Here is an 18,892-nt window from a genome sequence, read left to right as displayed (position 1 = left end):
GAGCAGACAGGACTGGAGTGGGGCTCACTTGACCCTTCTTAATGTTCTAGCTCCTAAAAGGCCTCTTTCCCCACATTCCCACATGCCCACCTGCTCTGGTAATAACACTGGTGTGTATGACCTACTAAGTCAACCCTTTTGCTTTGTTCCCCTTGCTTTTACCCTGATACTTAAACTAGCCACTCCTAAATGCATCCTTTATTCCAGCTTGGGCAGTCTTTGTGCCATTCCTCCTTTCTTACATGCATGCTGCCTGGTATATAGGACACAGGCAATACATGTTTACAGAAGGAATGAGTGAGTGAGTGGCATTTTATTTTGGTGTAGAATTGCCTAGAATTGGCCTCTCTTTTCACCATCTAGACAAACCTCATTCTCACTGCAAATCCAAACTTAAGACTTCATCTTCATGGACTTTCTGGATGATTCTAGCTCTCAGCAAACACTCTATTCTTTCTACTCTTATTCCTTCTGTGTAAACTCTGACTTAGATGATTTAGTACTCAGTTGCATTCTGTCCAATACCATTTCCTAACTGCTTCATGTGAGTTAGGTACTTATAAGCTTTGGAGGGCAGGCCTTCCTCTTTTCTCTTTTGTATTCTTACCAATGCCAAGAGTATAGCAAAAGAGACCTACTGCCTCCATAACTGGTTCTGGAGTTACAGATCCATAAACAAAAAGCCCAGAATTTCATAATACTCTCTTAAAAGCTTTGAAATGATGCAGTTATTAATACCCAAATGGACAGGGCTGTTAGTACTCCAAATTCTTTCAGTTCCTTAAGACTTTTTTGGGGTCTCTAATTGCTCAGGTGTATTTAGCCAGCAGAAACCTTTAACCACATCCCTTCCACAATGGCCCCATTATTACCTGTATGTATTTGGGAAACTGTAGAAAACTGTAGAAACACAGACATCAATTTCTTGATCCCCTCCTTTGGGAACAACAAGCATGCTTTGGGATTCCATATAAAAGTGTCCTTAACATCCCATACGTATTTCACCTGTTATAGGAAAGTACACCCGAGTCAAGAAGGCTTTCAGCTAGAACAGGTAGCATTCCCCAGTTGTTATTCCATTATGGAGAAACAGCAGGCTACACAGTTAAGGGCCATAAACAACACTTAGCTTCATTATATCTGCAGATTTAAAGTACGGTTCTATAGGGGTATCTGTTAGGTCTGCCAATACGGCAGGTCACAGAGCCCTAGAAAAAGGTGTGTGACATTCTAGAGTCAGTCAAAATGTGATGGCAAGGAGATTTCTGGTCCAAGATGAGATGGACTAGATGTACTTCTCTTGGTTCTTCGTCCTAAGTACAGCTAACAGCCTTCTTTATTTATATATAAAAGAAATAGAGAAGAAGACTCTAAAATGTAGAGAGAAGAAGGCAGACCCTTAGGAACTCTGGAACCCAAGGAAAGACACATGGTGAGTTCAGTGAGTTCATGTTCTTTGTTGTTGTTGTTTGCTTCACATATCACAGAGTTGGTGCCAGAGAAGCCAGCAATCCCAAAATTTCAATATGAAAAGACAGAAAGAAAAGCCCCAAGAAAAGCCTACTTTCTCCAGCCAAAGGACCAAGAGATGGGAAACCTAGCAAGAAAACTTTTATACAATAACCACTCTACTCTAGCAAAACACTACAGAAAACAAACAAACAAAAAAAAAAACGTGGCCCCATCCCTATCTGAAAAAGTTGAATGCAAAATCTAGACATCCACCCTTGTCAGGCTGTAATGGGATGCCCCAAACCCTGTGTTGTGGTGGTGTCGGTGGAAACCATATAAGGAATCAGGACTTCCACCCTTCACCCAGCAATAACAGGGCAACCCCCTTTTTCCTACCAACACAGGGTCAGAGGTGTTCTGTAAAATAGAAGATTCACATAAGATCCAGAGTCTTACAACATAATACTCAAGTGTCCAGAATACAACTGAAAATCACTTATTATACCAAGAACTCAACTTGAATGAGAAAAGACAATCAAGTGATGCCAACACTGAGATGACACAGATGTTGGAATAATCTGACAAGGATTTTAAAGCAGTCGTAATAAAAATGCTTCAGTGAGCATTTACATAAACACTTAAAACAAATGGGAAAATGGAAAATTTCAGCAAAGAAAGAGAAGATATAAAAAGGGCCAAATGGAAATTTTAGAGCTAAGAAATACAACAACCCAAATTTAAGAGGCTCAATGGAAAAGCTCAACAACAGAATAGAGACAACAGAGCAAATAATCAGTGACCAAGAATATAGAATAAAAGAAACTGCCTACTCTGAACATCAGAAAGAAAACAGACTGAAACGATAATGAGCAGAGCTTCAGGAACGTGTATAACTATAATAAAAGATTGAACATTTGGGTCACTGACGTCAAATATTTGAAGAAATAATGGTTGAAAATGTCCTAAACTTGGCAAAAGGCACAAACCTATAGATTCAAGAAGCTGAGTGAATATTTTAAAATATGATAAATCCAAAGAAATCCATGCCGAGATACATCAGAGTCAAACTTCTGAAAAGTAAAAACAAGAAAATATCTTGAAAGCGGACAGAGAAAAACAGTATCTCATCTATAGGAGAAAATACTTCAAAAGGCAGATTTCTCATTAGAGACCATGGAGGCCAGTGGAAATGGTACATCTTTCTTCAACTGCTAAAAGACCTATAAACTCAGAAATCTATACCTAGTGAAAATATTGTTCAAGAATGAAAAAGAAATCAAGACATTCTTAGATGAAGGAAAATTAATTTGTCTTAAACAGACATGTCCTAATAACAGCTAAGAACAGTTTTTGAAGCAGACAAAAATGATTTAAAAAAATTTGTTAATGTTTATTTATTTTTGAGAGAGAGAGACACACAGAGTGAGAATGGGGGAGGGACAGAGAGAGAGGGAGACACAGAATCTGAAGCAGGCTCCAGGCTCTGAGCTGTCAGCACGGAGCCCAATGTAGGGCTCGAACTCACAAACAGTGAGATAAGACCTGAGCTGAAGTTGGACACTTAACTGACTGAGCCACCCAGGTGCCCCAAGAAGTGATTTTTTTTTTTTAAGGAATCTTGGAACATCAGGAAGGAGGGAGAACAATGGAAAGACAACAAATACAGGTAAACACAATTAGCTTTCTTCTCTTGAATTTTATAAATTGCATTTGAAGCAAAATTATAACCTTGCTTTATGTGGTACACAATGTATAAAGAGGAAATTTCTTAAGACTACTATAAATGAGAGTAAAATGATGTTATGAAATGTAAGATTTTTAGATGTAAACTGATAAAATGTTGCTGCCAGATATAATGTTTCATATATACATATGTATATGTAAAATTTACACCTAGAACTACCACCAAGAAAACTAAACAAAAAGATCAGATATATCAAATTGGAAGATGGGAGACAAAATTAAACAGAGAAAAAACCAGAATATAATAATGGCTAGCCATTATGTTAGGCAGAAGGCAGAACTTTAACAAATTAAAAATTTATCCAATAACAGTGATTTGCAGATTGTTTAAGGGAGATTCCCAAGGAAATCTTTTGTATTGGAGTCTGGATTTCCTATCTTACCCCAAATCTAAGTAAAGAAAAAATACATAAAAATGAGATTATGTTTTATTTATAAAACATTAAAGATTAAAATGTCAAAAACTCAAATCTCAATTTTATTTAAACTTTTATCAAAGACTGTACATTGAAAAATCCAGTCAGTGGGCTCAAATTCTTGCAATATTAGAGTTCTGACCTATCCACTCAGAATTTGTTTTGTTAAACACCAACTTCACTTAAAAAATAAAAAGCTAGGGGTGCCTGGGTGGCTCAGTTGGTTAAGCGTCTGACTTTGGCCCAGGTCATGATCTTGCAGTTTGAGAGTTCAAGCCCCTCATCGCTCTCTGCTGTCAGCATGGAGCCTGCTTCAGATCCTCTGTTTCTTTCTCTCTCTCTCTCCCTCCCGCTTGTGCACTCATGCTCATGCTCTCTCTCTCTCATGTGTGCACTCTCCATTTCGCTCTCTCAAAAATAAAATAAACATTAAAAAAATAAAAAGCTAAAAAGTATTGGACAGAGCTGTTTCTGCTACACCTGTAAAGCAGAAAAGTTTTAGAATACTGTTAACATTCATCGCCCACCCTGCAGCCCTCCTCCCATGGTGCCCTCCCTCTCTGCCTCCCTAGGTGTTTTTCTCAACTAATTTGATCAACTAATCCCCAACATAAAATGTTATCCCACTATGGGTTTAGGAGGGATTCCTCCAGGCATATTTCCATTTTAATAAGAGGCCCTTAAAGACTGAAAAGCCATTTGGATATGAAGGAGTCTATCTGTATTATGCCCAGTAGAACAGGATGTGGGGAAGATAATCTAGGTTTCAGAGCTCCTAGATCTCTTGCAAATCCTATTGTACAGATTGTCTTCTGTGCTCTCCAGTGGAAAGCCCATCCCAGCTAATGGAATTTCAGAGGGAAATAAGAAGTGGCATCCTGTAGAGAGGGATGTTAACTTCAGAGCTGGGAAATTAGATCAGTTTGATACCTGCTCAGTCACCTGCCTCCCAGCCTCCGCTGTCTCTTTATGAATGGGGGGTTTTTAATGCCCCTCAAGTGCTGTGACATCAGGGTTACGAAGGGTTGACATATTTTTTAACAGTGGAAAAAAAACAATAATATCACTCCCTTCAAGAACAAAGACTTGATATAGTGTTCCACATATTTTATCTTTTAAATATTTGTTTGGGAGCAAAAAAGGTGCTGTTACAACTATTACCTCCAGTTACCACTCATTGAAATACATGGCCAAAAATTCTTTAACTTTTTTTTAACCTTTATTCATTTTTAAGAGATGGAGAGAGACAGACCATGAGTGGGGGAGAGGCAGAGAGAGGAAGACACAGAATCTGAAGCAGGCTCCAGGCTCTGAACTGTTAGCACAAAGCCTGATGCGGAACTTGAACCCAAACCCACAGACCATGAGATCATGACCTGAGCTGAAGTCTGATGCTTACCCAACTGAGCCACCCAGGCGCCCCTAGTGGCCAAAAATTCTTAATCCAAATGACAACTGCATAGTAAGAAAAAAAATACCTCAAACTACTGAGTTAAGAGGACGAATACTTAAAAGTAGTATAAATACTCCTTTTAAAGCATCCTGTATCACTTTTATATTTATAAATAGGGTAAGGAGTAGGATACAAATTAAAATTCAAGTAAAAGACGGACTGAATACATTACTTAACTGAATAAAATAGCTAAAGAAGATGTCAAGGGAAAGAACAATAATTGAATTCACCCAAAAACACATATGACAGGAATGGAGGCAAGAACATACAATGGCACAAAGGGAGGAATCCTCTTAAACACAGATATTTCCAAGATGCTCACACCATCATCACTTTATGCTAAAGATGCTTTCTCCTCTTCTCCCAAAAAGCAGACCTATCCTTCAAGTGTTTGCCACATTTTACTGACCCTAAGCATCACCTGGAGCACTATGAAAACTTGTCAAAAGACATTCCTGTGCTACCCTGAACCCTCCAACTCCAGAATTCCATAAAGGGGGCACAGAAATCTCCAGGCAGGTCCCACAAATGTCTCATACTGGGAAACACCGGGGGTGCCTGCCAGTGTGTTAGTTCTGTAGCAGACAACACTGTCTGGAGAATGACAAAAACATCTAAACCTAGTAGTAATTACCCCTTACAGTTATGGATCTCATATTACGTGCCAAGCTCTATGCCAAGCATGCTTGTGTTATGTCTTAGAATCTTCACAATGGATCTTTGAGATCAGTATTATTTTATTTATATATAATTTTAAAGCAAGGAGATGGGCTTTGCCGAGTCACACAGCTAGTAAGGCTGGGTGATGGTGCAAGGGGACTTTTCTATAGCTTCCAGGTGACATTATCCAGGCAGCCTGTGACCATGTTCAGATTTAATACAGCTATGGAATTAAGAAACATGATGGGCTTTGACCTCAAGTGGTTGGACTGATTACAGCTGACAGAGCTCTGGCTATACACTCAGGGATGGTTAGTCTTAGGACTCCTCCTGAACTTGGGATCAGGGATGGAGAGAAAAATTATGAGATGGTAGTTCCAAACACGCACTAGAGGCCTATATCCTGGGAATTCACTTAAAGACAGACAATGCTAAATGAGTTCTTCTCTGCCCTGAGATGCGGCACAGAAAGCCCATACCTACCCAGCAACACATCTCTGTAAATCCAATCCTGCATGGCAGGCGTTAAGGATGCTTTCTAGCATGGATGACAGGAGAGCATAGTGGGGAAAATATGTGTTATTTAAGACCGATGGTACATTTATTTTTTTGCTATAAAGGACATGACTGAGACAAGTGGCAAAATTTGAATAAGGTCTGTTGATTAATAGTATTGTGTTGATGTTAATGTTCTGATTTTGATAACTGTTTATGTAAGATATATTCTTACTCTTAGGAGATAGATGCTTTAGGTATTTAGGTATAAACAAGCACGTAACTTACTCTCAAATGACTTGGAAAAAATGTGTGTGTGTACAGAAAGAGAGAGAATGATAAAGAAAAGTGTAGTAAAGTGTTAATAACTGGTAAATCTTGATAAAGAATAACTGGGGGTTTCTTAATGTTTCTGCAACCTTTCTGTAAATTTTAAATTATTTCAAAATAGATTACTGGAAAATTCAAATCAACTATTTTGTAAGAGGGAAATTTCATTTGAATTACATATGTACCTAAAGGAAGGAAGGAATTCTGGAAGGAATGGAGAGAAGTCAGAGAGAGAAAGGATGGAAGAGAAAGAAACACAGGCTTTGGAAATCCTAAGAAAAGCATCAATTTGATGACCAGCTTTGTCACTTAGCAGCTGCTGTATGGCTGTGTTCATGCTCCATAAGCACTCTGAGCCTCAGTTTTCCAATCTTCAGGGTGGTCGTGAACAGAAAAAGAGACAACATCCTGGAACAACTGGAGCCATGACAAGGCAGGCAGTCAGTGCACAGTATAGGGGGTCGTGCCTCCCACTTTGCCTCCCTGCTGGGCTCTACACACACACACACACACACACACACACACACACACACACACACGAGACAGAGGGAAATGCGCATGTGAATGAAATGCCTGTTCGTGAGAAGCAACATCCACCTAGGCTGATTTCTATATGGTTTCTAAAAGGTAAAAGTAGCAAGAAACTAGCCATGTTTAGAAAGCTTCCAGGGCTGCTTCCCGTCTCATCACTTTTTTCAGATAGCTTTAGCTTCTAGAATTTTATCAACCACTCTAAATGCTTCATCAACTTTTCCAGTTTCCTTTCTGGAGTTGCTGGAAAGAGCAGAAAAGTGAGGCTCCCTGGGCAAGAGATCCAGCCCTGTGGCAGCAGCCACCCCCGGTGGGGCATCGCCTGAGTTGGGGCAGCATTTCTCCTGCTCTGGAATCCCATGCATTTTCACTCAGTATGATCCTAGTGACCTGAGTTAAGAGCCAGCCTTCAGAGCGGCTCCTCACAGAATAAATACAAGTGTGCCCATCGAGACAAAAGAAACAGCATGTTCAGAAAAAAACCCCAGCACAAAAGGTGGTCCCAAAATGGAAATAATATTTTCCAGAAAGACTGTACCATTCATTCTACAACCCATTTTATGCATCCAGGGCCACACAGCACATGGGTTTAGAGCACAGACTTTGGACCCAGTCAGAATTACGTCCATTTTCTCCATTTACTACCTGTTTTCAAAAAATTTTTTAATGTTTATTTTTGAGTGAATGAGAGAAAGAGAGAGAAAGAGACAGAGTGTGAGCAGGGGAGGCGCAGAGAGAGAGGGAGACACAGAATCCTTAGCAGGCTCCAGGCTCTGAGCTGTCAGCACAGAGCCCAAAGTGAGGCTCGAACTCATGAACTGCCAAGACCATGACCTGAGGTGAAGTTGGATACTTAACCAACTGAGCCACCCAGGGGCCCTTCCATTTACTACCTATTTGACTGTGGGCCTATTATTTCTTCTCTCTGAGCCTCATCTATAAAATGGAGATATACTTGGGCACACAGCTCCAACAGTTGTGGTGTGGATAAAATGAAGCATGTAAAGAGCTTACGTGGCATATAATAAGTGCTCAATAAGTGCTAGCTGAAGACATCCAGTGATAAGGATCATGGTGGATCTGCCTGCCAGCCCCACACAGCATTTGCACAGGGCAATAGAGCACCTGGGATCTCCAGCCCTGGAAGTGAGATTCCATTACAAGCTCAGTCTAAGTACCGCCAATCCACTTATACATGGACTCCCATTGACTTCCACTGGGCGCCCAGTGAAGGGGAACAGTGGTGGGTACACATAATCAGGAATGTAGCTATAATAATCTAGACTTGTTTTCTTATCTATTCCAGGAGTTTACTTTGCTGTAATCCCTGTGTCCACTGGCAAATGTGACATGCCAGCTCCTGCCAACATTATCTAGCATGGATTATTGTCCATCCATGAAATTCCAGCCTGCTAGCAGTTGGGAATTATCCTAACTCTGTTTCTCCCTGGCCACTAGGAGATGTTTAGACCTAGCAACATACTCTGGAGGGCTGCTGTACTGTGATTCTGTCATTTCCTCCATTCAAAAGTGGGTTCATTTGTTTTTACCACCATGGGACCCGGGTTCTTCCATAGAGGGTTTGTTAATTGCTTCTAGTACTGTCTGGCTACGTGACCATCTGTATGACCTGTCTTCTCATTTCCTCATCAGAATGAGGATAATAGTTTTTCCTCATAGGACTGTGGTGAGCATTTAGTGAGTTAATGTATAAAACCTGCTTTGACCTGTATAACTCTATAGTGAACTCTGTAGAAGTGTTAGCTATGGTCATGTTGTTGATCATGATGATTGATAGGAGATTCTGGGTGGGAGCATATTTTTTTTTTTCACCATGGTCATCAGCCTGACCCCTTAAGCCAAGAGTTTTGATGGAGTTTTCCCATTAAAACTATTAAACCCTCTAAAAAGCATAAGCTTGATCAAACCTCAGTGTTAGAGACAGAGATATATTTACTTTTATCTAATTTAGATTGATACCACACTTCCTTCCATAATGAATTTATATGATTTTCTTATTAATCTAAGATTCAGATATTCTAGGTTGAAAACAGAAGTTTTATAAATCCTATTTTTTTTAAGTTTAATTTTTTTCCACTTCACTTGCTGCTTACTCTTTGAGCAACTTTGAGACAATTTCCGAAATTGTTCTTGTCAAAAAAATGATAAAAAATATGATATATAGGGAGCTGGGAATATTTCCCACTAAATATTTTGATTAAATCCACTCTGATCCAGTTAATTGACCTCGGAGAGCTTGACCTCTGATAAAAACATGAGGCAGCTCTTCTTCACAGTGTCAGAGTTTGGTGTTTGATGCTGGTATTCTCTGGCAAACAACTGGGGATCTGCCAGTTGGAGTGAGGGAGGGCAGGGAGAGAGGTATCTGCTTGTTTGGAACTTTATTTGGCTGGAAGGTAGGGACAGGGAAGGGAAGATATTTAGCTACTGGTAACTGGGCAAAGGATTGTCAACAAAATTTTGATGAAACATCATGTAAATAATCTCTTATTAAGAAGTAATTAAGAAGTAATTTCTTTAAAAAATTTTTTTAATTTTTCTTATTTTTGAGAGAGAGAGAGACAGAGTGCAAGTGGGGGAGGGGCAGAGAGAGAGGGAGACACAGAATCTGAAGGAGGCTCCAGGCTCTGAGCTGTCAGCACAGAGCCCGAGGTGGGGCTCCAACCCACCAACCATGAAATCATGACCTGAGCTGAAGTTGGACACTCAACTAACTGAGCCACCCAGGCACCCCAAGAAATAATTTCTTATTCAGAAGTGACTCTAAACCAAGTTCTGGGGAATAAATGTGTGTGTGTGTGTGTGTGTGTGTGTGTATACATATATATGTGTATATATATACGTATGTGTATATATATATACGTATATATATATATATATACGTATATATATATAAAGGAGGCAAGCACAGCAGTCAACACCGGACTAAGAAGGGAAGAGAATGCTTCAATTTTAAACTGCCAGGAAAATCTGGGAGGCCTTATCACTCCTTGACTGCAACTTAACTTCTGTATGTCTGTCTTCTTGACACGATTTTATTTAAAAAAAAATTTTAAGTTTATTATTTATTTTGAGAGAGAGAGAGCGCGCGCGCGCAAGAGCGCACAGGGGAGGGGCAGAGAGAGCAAGTGGGGGGGCAGAGAGAGCAGAGAGAGAGAGCAAGTGGGGGAGGGGCAGAGAGAGAGAGAGAGAGAGAGAGAGAGAGAGAGAGAGAATCTCAAGCAGGCTCTGAGCTGACAGCACAGAGCCCAACATGGGGCTCAAACTCATGAACCGTGAAGTCATCGCCTGAGCGGAAATCAAGAGTCAGATGCTTAACCGACTGAGCCACCTAAGTTTAATTTTAAAACACTGAACACATTGTCCAGAAACAGACTGTATGTTCCTAGGAGTAAAGCAGCATGACAGGAAACACACACAAAGCAAGTTCTTCTGGAAACACTAATCTCAGCCACATCAGTTTCTCTTTCTCTGCCACAGGGCATCCTAGTCACCTAGAGAATAACTGATTCCTTCTGTTGTAAAGATAATGTATTTCCACATCCATGCATCTGTCTGAGCTGAATCTAATCTATTCATGCTGCCTTCCCTACTTGCATGCTTTCATTATTTAGTAAATTATAAGAACCAATGAAATGGACGTAGAAGAACACCTTATCATTTCATGGAGGTGAGTCTTATAATCTTTGTAAATTTCTAACTCCTTTCTAAAAAACAGGATAGAAAATGCAATACTCCAATTTGTTTAAGTTGCCAAAATACCTGCAGGCATCATAGGATCTATTATTTCTCAATACTCATTTAAGATATGCACTAAAGAACTTAAAAATAGTGTCTCCACTATTTGCTTTGAAGAGCATCTTGCTGATTCCTGCACACACCTGAAAGACTTGGGGTGAAGGTGAACTCAGGGCCACAAGGCATGTCCACTGTCTTGGATGCTGGCTTCCCAGGCAGCATTCCTCTCACCTGCCCCCTTCAGCGATCAGATTTCTGTTTCCATCTTCATCGCTCCCCCGGCAGCCCTTGCACTTCAAGTAAATCTAACCCCCAGCAGTAACCAACAGGTCAATCATTCATTCAGAGATGGACATGTGACCTAAATGGCCTGATAAGGCTAGATCTCAGGACTTGTACATGGAACACTGGGACAATGGTGCTCTCTCTTGCACCCTGGACATGGACGGAAAACACCTGGCTGCCATCCTGTGACCACAGGGATAAGGCCTGGACTGTGGGCAGCAGAGAGGAAAGGCACAAAATCAGGTTCTTTGCTGACACTGATTCAGTCTGAAGCCAATAAAGCCCCGGTGTTTTGGACACCACTATGAGTCGGATTTTCTTTCCTGTTACTGTAGCCAACCCCACTGAAATGTGCTCTTCTGGCACTAGCCCTGAACTCATTACCTTGATTGTCAGGATCAGTGGTTCCAAATATTGGTAGACAATCTTCACTCACTTGGCCGCTCACTTTGCCTGAACTTCTGAATCTGCGACCACGGCACAGACAAGCTGACCAACACAGAACACCTACAATAGGGAGCACAGGCACCAGGTCCTCTCCTTTCATTCATTTTCCTCCTCCTGCCTAGCACAGAGCCAGACACACAACAAATAACCCTTCACATGTGCAGTGCAGCAGTTAACAAAGGCTTCAGCAAGAAAATGCATTTGTCAGAGTTGGCCTGCTGACCCCAGTGTTGGAGGAGGTCACTGACAGGATGTGACCACCAGTTGATCCTTGCACTTGACCCAGGAAAATGGAGGCTCCTCACTCTTTCCCTGTCCTTGGAAAGTAGTTTCCACACTAGGAATTGTTTCAAGGATGGAGCCTTAGGAGAGTGAGGTGTGGTATAGACCATCTGGATGGCACATGTGACTGAACCCAGTTAAGGCATCAATACCTACAAACTTTTAAGACTCTGGCAGATGGGCGCAGACATCTACCAGACTTGTGGCTGCCCAAGACAAGCCCATTAAGTTACCTTGCTTATGAAAACCACTACCTATCAATCTGGAGTGGCCTGCCTCTTCCACTGGTTTCTTTTTTGCCCTGTATGGGGACCATCTGGGAACCAACACCCAGGCACCAGGCATATTCAGGTTTTGGGGCTGCATCACTGGCAGAAGGGGCTGACGAGGGGCATCAATGACTGTCATACAGCAGACTCAGGCTCTAAGCCAACCTGTGGGGCTGCTGAGGGCCAGCTGGCCTAGGAGAGCCAGTCATACACCTTGACCTACGGCTGCCACCATGATCAGGGCCACCCTTCATGAACAGGAGGACCAGAAGGTCACAGCCCATTTCATCAGAGAGAAGGGAGGGAGAGAATGAAAGTACAACACTCTTGGTGAGCAAATCTCTGCCCCAAACCCTGGTGTAGCACAGGCTTTTCAGGAAGAGACTGAGCCTGTAGGAGTCAAGACATAATCAAGCACAGAGCATCCCCTTCATTATTGTACCTGCAGGTGGGGGGTTCAAACAGAGATCAGGGCAGAAAGTTGATGGGAAAAAAATAAGGCTCCAGAAAGGCACAATAGAACCAGAAGAATTCACCATGACTGTTCAGTTCTCTCTCACCTCATACCATGACCACAATTCAATCATTCATTTTAAAATTAACTTTAAACTATGAAATCTTTTCTACAATGAGCACACAGTAGTTTTGTCTTTAGAAAAAATTATAGTTAAAAAAGTTAAATCTAGTGTGCATGTGCATTTACACACACACACGTGTGTGTTTGCTGGATGTGGGTGGGTGGGGACAGTAGGGAGATACATGAAGAATGGCAAAATATTGACAATTGTTGAAGCTGGATGATGGGTCTATGGGGACTCATTGTACTACTGTCTATTTTTATATATGTTTAAAATTTCTATAATGAAAAGATTTTTTAAAGGCATAATAAAAAAACAATTAAACTGGGGCACCTGGGTGGCTCAGTCGGTTGCACATCCGACTTTGGCTCAGGTCATGATCTCACAGCTCGTGGGTTCGAGCCCTGCGTCGGACTCTGTGCTGACAGCTCAGAGCCTGGAGCCTGCTTCTGCTTCTGTGTCTCCCTCTCTCTCTGCCCCTAACCCGCTCACATTCTGTCTCTCAAAAATAAACATTTTTAAAAAGTTAAAAAAAAAAAGAATTAAACTAACAAAGGTGGGGCGCCTGGGTGGCTCAGTCGGTTAAGCATCCAGCTTTGGCTTAGGTCATGATCTCATGGTTGGTCGGGCTCTGTGCTGACAGCTCGGTGCCCGGAGCCTGCTTCAGATTCTATGTCTCCCTCTCTCTCTCTCTCTGCCCTGCCCCTCCCCTGCTCATGCTTTGTCTCTTTCTCTCTCAAAATAAGCAAACATTTAAAAAATTAAAAAGAAAAAAACTTACAAAGGCATTCACAATGCTCTCCACTCTGCACAGATGCCTAGCTTTGCCTCTGTGACCTGGCACACAGACATGTCTTTGCAATGCTCATAATCAACATACCCACACCACACAGACGAAGTCCTATGGTGCATCTCAGAATGGTTTTGCTTGTTTAATTAACATTTTGCAAAGGCCATAATTCTCATTGTCTTCTGCCAGTCCCACACAGCCCTGCTTTGGGAGAATTTCAACCTTGACTTCACAGTCATCAAACTTTCATTTTTATCAACTAAATCAGCCAGCAAGAGCCAGAGGTAGGGACTATGTCACATGATGAAGCTCTTTTGGGTAAACATTAAACTGAGAAATCTGAGTTCGGCAGAAAACCTACTGAACACTGCCCCTGCTGCATTTTCTGAAAACCTAAGATATAACAGCCAAATCGTTTGAATCATCTGAAACTTTCAAATGGCAACAGTGCTATCATGTCCCTCCACCTTGCTACATGGGAAGCAATGTGTGGAATATACAGATGAATCAGACATGGGGTCTCACTCAAGGACTTTTACTAGGTAGGGGAAACACATAAGACAAAGAAATAAATAAATAAACTTAATACAAAGTAGGAAGCACATTAAAGGTCCACTTTGCCTTTTCTTCTTGTCTTTAAGCTCTATAAGCTTACAGACCATATGGGTCTTGCTCAGCTATGGTGGCCAGCCATATTAGGTGCTCATTTAAAAATGTCTGTTGAATTCATGTCAGTATAAATGAATGAGTCACACTGAGTTCTGAGAGGGAGACAGAACTGTATTAAAGGATAAGAAAAAGGCTTCATGGTGGACATATTACTTGAGCTTGGATTTTGGATGCGTTGAGATTAGGGCAATGGTGGGGAATTTTTAAGGGAGAGATTAGCAAATAAAAGTTATTATTCTCTCCTCATTTACCCTTTCATATTTGTTAGCACACTATTTTACTACTAGAAAATAGAAAACAATAAGTATCTTTTATACAACTAGTCAACTTCTTGACTTATATGGAAAATGAATATATTTGAATTCATTCACCATTAGAATACAGTGTTTTGAGGAATTATTGGCATCTTTTATAATGTACCAAATTTGATGCCATCTTTAAGAAAATGTGCAATGCCATTAACTGAGGAAATTATTTTTGAAAGAGAAAGCAAAATGCAGTACCTCTTCTGTCATCAGAAGTTTCTCATGTTGAATTAAAAGGCAGAAAGAGTTTACACCACCATGTTCCTCAGTCACAATGTCCACCATGCCTGGAAGGCTGGGAGCTTCTGACAGATCAACAGACCTAGATGAGAACACACAAAGCAGGTCCTCAGAGAAGCCCCCTAGCATGAAGTCCATGGAGAACACGTTTAATTGGAGAATAAGATATTCAAGTGGTAAGATACATCTAGGGGCTGCTCCAATAGTTCTCTACTAGACAACTGGGAAAAAAATTCCTGGGATAATGAAGCTATTACTTGAACTTGAATGAAGTTGACCCTTGAGCAATGCAGGAGTTAGGAGAACTGACCCCCTACACCATTGAAAATTTGCATGTAACTTTCGACTCTTCTAAAATTTATCTACTAAGGGCCTACTGTTGACCAGAAGCCTGACTGATAACATCAACAGTGGATTAACACATATTTGTATGTAATATGTATTATATACTATATTTTTACAATAAAGTAAGATAAAGAAAAGAAAACGTTTTTATAGTCCTGGTACAAAAAAAAATCCGCATGTAAGTGGACCTGCTTAGTTCAAACCTGTGTGTTTCAAGGGTCAACTGTATATGGAAGGACAAATTGTAGTAAATCCTACATTTTGATCTAAATTCCCTTCTAATCTGCATTGGATATTGCCAACAAACAGCCAATCCTCTTTGTACCATTACTTATCACTAATATGACTTAGATGAAAAGGCAATCATTAATGCCTATTAGGAACTTTAGCACTTACACAATCTTAGCATGAGCTCTTAAACTTGTTACAAAAGTCAAGAAAAGTTCCTGGTCTACTGTAGGCATGTCATCACAGTAAATGGCTTAACCTGTGGCATGCTTAATACCAGCCAGATGCATGATGCGATGGTCAATTGGCTCTTGAGGAAGCTGCTTTGAGTCTACACTGTTTAATCAATAACCAACATATCACTTTATTTATTTATGTATGTATGTATTTATTTATTTATTTAAATGTTTGTTTATTTTTGAGATACAGCACGAGCAGGGAGGGGCACAGAGGGAGGGAGAGAGAAAATCCCAAGCAGCCTCCATACTTGTCAGCACAGACCCTGACACAGGGCTCAAACCCACGAACTGTGAGATCATGACCTGAGCCAAAATCAAGAGCTGGACACTTAACTGACTGGGCCACCCAGGTGCCCCCCCCCCAACATATCATTTTTATAATCACTTTTATAATTTATAATATGATGCACATCTCCCATAAGAGAGCAGCTATATAATTAACACCAAAACCAGAACACTTCTGAAACTGAAAAGAGTCACTCTTAATAATAACACCAGGACAATAAGCCCATTTCAAAAATACAGCAGGCAAACTGGCATGTATAGTCATGATGCTGTTATTTTTTCCCCCACGTTTTCTGAATACAGAACACAAATATCTCTAATGTAAATTCCATTTATGTAAGTGAATATAAAGACTTCTTCCTGAAAATGTAAAATTATATCCTTTTAATGCTCATTATTTCTTTAAATTTTATTATCAAAATTATTTTACTGTTATATCTAAGCAATGAAATACATAATATTTTTCAGAAGAGCATGATGATATCATGACTATGTTTTATAAAATACTGAGGGCAAGCTGTCAACAAAAGGGCCCTTCTTTTCCTATGCCAAGTAAGGAAGCGAAGAAATAACTGGTAAAACTCTTAACTTAGACAGTCCTGATAAAGAATGAAAACAAGGATCCTCTCTCTCTGCCCTTTCCCCGCTTGTGCTCAGTTTCTCTCTCTCTCTCTCTCTCTCTCTCTCTCTCTCTCTCCCTCTCTCTCTTTCAGAAATAAACAAACATTAAAAGGAAATGAGGCACCTGGGTGGCTCAGTCAGTTAAAATCCGACTTTGGCTCAGGTCATGATCTCGTAGTCTGTGGGTTCAAGTCCCACGTTGGACTCTGTGCTGACAGCTCAGAGCCTGGAGCCTGCTTCAGATTCTGTGTCTTCCTCTCTCTCTACCTCTTCCCCACTCGTGCTTGGTCCGCCTCTCTCTCTCAAAAATAAATAAACATAAAAAAAAATGAAGACAAAGGGACCTGTACTTTGATAAATGATTTACCAATATTACTCTTTCTTAGAGACCTATGGAATAAACTGTCTTGCTACTGGTTCTATAAATACCTTAAATATGCATCATTAACCAAAGTGGCGATTAAGAAACATAATATTTTCCCCAGTATTTCAAATATGAGAGAGTTGTTAGCTTTCCCAGTTGGTTGGTTATTGGGAGAAGAAGAACTGGATGTATGAAAAAGGAGGGGTTTATAAGGGAAAGGACAGAGGCCAAGCTCAGAGACCAGCATGAAGGCTATGGCTGCTAAGGGGGCTGGTGACAGCAGTGTGGGCAGTGGAAATACCAGGAAAATTGTCACTCAAGCATCAATGAGGAAACTCACATAAAGATAACTGAGAAACATCTTCTCCAATAGCCTCTGATGCTCACGGGACTACAGAAGAGTGGTCTTGGATCACTGTCAATCTACTTGAGGGACTCAAAAAATAAACCTTTGGCTTGAGATATATCAGAGGCTGTCCAGGCAGGGGCAGGCCTGGAACATCAAGAGAGAAATGGAAAGTGGCAAATATAATTTGAAAACATATTCAGCATTTTTACTGGTTATTTGTAAAAAATTAAAACCTACTGTCTTTATAATATAACTGATAAAAAGTAAAATATCAGCCAAATGTTGACTGACAATTATATGCAGGAGGTAGAGAGATTCCTAAAATTAACTTGGCACAAGATACATGTGTGGGATGCTATGAACTTATTCTTATTTCATACAAAATTTACTGTTCTACATTCTTAACACCATACACAAAAATAAATTCAAAATGAATGGAAGACCTAAATGTAAGACAGGAAACCATCAAAATCCTCGAGGAGAAAGCAGGCAAAAACCTCTTTGACATTGGCCACAGCAACTCTTACTCAACATGTCTCTGGAGACAAGGGAAACAAAAGCAAAAATGAATTATTGGGACCTCAGCAAAATAAAAAGCTCCTGCACAGCGAAGGAAACAATCAGCAAAACTAAAGGGCAACTGATGGAATGGGAGAAGATATTTGCAAACAACATATCAGATAAAGGGTGAGTATCCAAAATCTATAAAGAACTTATCAAACTCAACACCCAAAAAACAAATAATCAAGTGAAGAAATGGGCAAAAAACATGAATAGACCCTTTTCCAAAGAAGACATCCAGATGGCTGACACATGAAAAAATGTTCAACATCACTCATCATCAGGGCAATACAAATCAAAATCACAATAAGATACCACCTCATACCAGTCAGAATGCCTAACATGAACAACTCAGGCAACAACAGATGTTGGCGAGGATGCGGAGAAAGGGGAACCCTTTTGCACTGCTGGTGGGAATGCAAACTGGTGCAGCCACTCTGGAAAACATATGGAGGCTCCTCAAAAAATTAAAAATTGAACTACCCTACGACCCAGCAATTGCACTACTAGGTATTTATCCAAAGGATACAGTATGCTGTTTCAAAGGGACATATGCACCCCAATGTTCATAGCAATGCTATTGACAATAGCCAAAAAATGTCCATCGACAGATGTATGGATAAAGAAGATGTGGTACATATACAGTAGAGTATTACTTGGTAATCAAAAAGAATGAAATCTTGTGATTTGCAACAACGTGGATGGACTAGAGTATATTATGCTATGCAAAATCAGTCAGAGAAAGACAAATATCATATGAGTTCACTCATATGTGGAATTTAAGACATAAAAGAGATGAACATAAAGTAAGGGAAGCAAAAATAATATAAAAACAGGGAGGGGGACAAAACATAAGAGACTCTTAAATATAGAGAACAAACTGAGGGTTGCTGGAGGGATTGTGGGAGGGGGGATGGACTAAATGGGCAAGGGGCACTACTGTTGGCATGAGCACTGGGTGTTATATTTAGGGAATGAATCACTGGATTCTACTCCTGAAATCATTATTATACTATATGCTAATTAACTTGGATGTAAATTTTAAAAAAATTTTAATTTACTGTTCTACAAAATATACATTTACTGATACGCATTTTTTATTCTAGTGTCCATAATTATTCATTTAAATGTAAACTTCAATTTTGTAGTTACTATAATACAATGCATGGAGAAGGAATATTGGCTAATTTGGGGGG

At 40.2% G+C, this 18,892-nt stretch overlaps 1 pseudogene; it reads right to left on the bottom strand.

The window, feature by feature from the left end:
- Positions 1–18,892, bottom strand: part of LOC128314101 (aldehyde oxidase-like) — a 73,580-nt pseudogene that overhangs the window by 33,754 nt on the left and 20,934 nt on the right.

This window comes from Acinonyx jubatus, chromosome C1 (genome assembly GCF_027475565.1).
Source record: "Acinonyx jubatus isolate Ajub_Pintada_27869175 chromosome C1, VMU_Ajub_asm_v1.0, whole genome shotgun sequence".
NCBI lineage: Eukaryota > Metazoa > Chordata > Mammalia > Carnivora > Felidae > Acinonyx > Acinonyx jubatus.
The sequence above is the reverse complement of the archived record's forward strand: the minus strand, read 5'-3'. Positions and strand labels throughout refer to the sequence as shown.